The sequence below is a fragment of the Pan paniscus genome, chromosome 9, assembly GCF_029289425.2.
Source record: "Pan paniscus chromosome 9, NHGRI_mPanPan1-v2.0_pri, whole genome shotgun sequence".
Lineage (NCBI taxonomy): Eukaryota > Metazoa > Chordata > Mammalia > Primates > Hominidae > Pan > Pan paniscus.
This window is the reverse complement of record NC_073258.2, coordinates 57,609,548-57,612,027: the sequence shown is the minus strand read 5'-3', so window position 1 is coordinate 57,612,027 and position 2,480 is coordinate 57,609,548. Positions and strand designations below refer to the sequence as shown.

General features: G+C 32.9%; 1 pseudogene; it reads right to left on the bottom strand.

The window, feature by feature from the left end:
- Positions 1-223: 223 nt before the first annotated feature.
- On the bottom strand, positions 224-1,144 carry LOC100976494 (olfactory receptor 5M3-like; annotated as a pseudogene).
- Between the last annotated feature and the right edge of the window lie 1,336 nt (positions 1,145-2,480).

The window sequence follows — 2,480 nt, the reverse complement described above, 5'->3', positions numbered from 1 at the left end:
ATCACCATTTCAACTAATTAATTTATTCATATTAAATTAATCTCCATACTCACATGAACAGAAACGAAACATTCTACCTTATGTTTTCTCCATTTGCATCACTTTTATTTTTCTTTTCAACCCACAGAATATCTTTATCTTAATGTTCCTAAGTACTGGGCAATAACATTTCTCCAATCAAATAATAGAAGACAAAATTAATTCAAATTTGATTTTATTTTGTTTAACATGATCTACTGATCACTTTCATCATGGCCTTTTTCACATCCTTGTTCCTCAGACTGTAGATCATGGGATTCAACATGGGGATCACTGTGGTATAGAACACAGCCACCATCTTCCCCTGCTCCACAGACTCTTCTGTGGGATGTCTGACATACATGAAGATCAGAGTACCATAGAATATATGACAGCTGTCAGATGGGACCCACATGTGGAAAAGGCCTTCTGCCTTCCTTCTGCTGAGTGCATTCGCACAATGGCAATGAGGATGAATAAATAAGAGATGATAATTACAGTCAGGGAATATGTAAAGTTGATGCTGGCAAGTATGATCATTGCATATTATTTTACAAAGGTCCCGGCACAGGCCATTTTGATGAGAGGTGGATCTGCACAGTAGAAATGGTTGATCTCAATTTTTCCACAGAAGTACAAGCCGTAAGTCCATAATGTTGCTACCAGACTCGTCAGAAAACCATAAATGTAAGGGAAAGTAATCAGTCAAATACAGACAACCCTTGACATTTTACTGCCATAAAGAAGAGGATTCCCAATCGCCATGTATCTATCAAAGGCAATCAGAGCAAGAATAAAAATTTCCACATGGACAAGAGGAATGAAGAAGAAACACTGTACTAAACAGCCAGCGTAAGAAATTTTTTTTATCGGATAACCGGTTTTCCAACATTTTAGGGGTGACATTGGAAGAAAACCACACATCAACAAATGACAAGTGACTGAGGAAAAAGTACATGGGGATGTTAAGTTGAGGACTGACCTTGATTAACAACATCATGCCGATATTGTCCACCATGGTGATAATGTAGACCACAAGAAAAATGATGAACAAGAGAACTTGCCATTCCCAACGGCTGGTTAGCCCCAAAAGAATGAACTCTGTCACATCGGTGAAACTGAGCATTTTCTCAATTCTACATCAATATGAGTTACAAATCTTCATAATAACTAAAATAAAATAAAAAATTAGGACTTTTTATCTATTAATTTACACCTTTATCTGTGCTCCTTTTATATAATATCTATGATCACACTTTGACATTATTATTTTCAGCAAATCTTTTCTCAGCTCCTGTTATGTAATAGGCTCCACAATGAATAAATGTAGACAGTCCCTATTATATAACCGTTAAACAAAGTTTAATGGCTGAAAACTGGTAGTAAGTACACCTTGGAAATACACCCTTCCAAGATTACTTCTAAATATCCCTTATTTCCAATAATGACATGTTTGGAGTTTCATATTTTTAAGATAATTACAGGGGATTATAGTTCTTTTTGTAATAGGACTAAACAAGTCTGCTTTTTAAACCTAATCTCTTTTTCATTATTAGCATATTCTCAATGATTAGAGAAAAAAGGCATATGATGAAATAATTCATCAGCCTAAAGTGTTATCACAATATTTTTAATCTAATCTCATATTTGCTTTCTTTTCAAGTGAAGAACAAAAAGCAGATGACAGTAGCCATCAAAGTCAAGTTAAAGGCTGAATTATTTGTCCATGTTCACACTATATAAACATATCCTGGATATGGACTCCCAATTCTAACATGAAATTATCATCCACTAGATATCATATACTTCTATGTTCTAGAGATTCAAAAATAAGTAAAACATACAGATTACTGTCAGCATTTATGAAGGTACTAATGTAAATAAATACTTTTCAAAACTTGTATGTATTCTTATAGAGTTATAAGAAGGACAGAAATTTAGGAAGGGATTGATTCTTCTTTGGGAATTCACTGGAGAGTTTCTTTGATATTTTGGAAATTTATTTTCAAACATAGGATATATTACATTTGAAAAATTTTTTAGAAAATATTTCTCAAATTATGTTTTAAGTATATTAGAAATATAATCAGTGCTTTGCATGATGTTAATAGATATAACGGAGAATAATCCACAAGTGTTCCTCCATCAAATGGGACATCTTTGTGCTCTGTCAAATCTCTTAATAATTCACAGCCTCCCTAGTAAAGTTATTTACTCTACACATCATTCATGTAGCTTACAAATTTACATGCACACACACTCACACTCACACACATACATGTCTATATATATGTCTATACATATGTGTGTATATACATATACACACACCTATATGTATATTCGCATACTTATAGCTTATATATTTCTCTCATATTTATATGAGAGAAATTCCATGAATTAGATATTTTGTCAATGAACATTCACATTCTGCAGAACAAAAAGTGTAAATCAATCTAATAAGA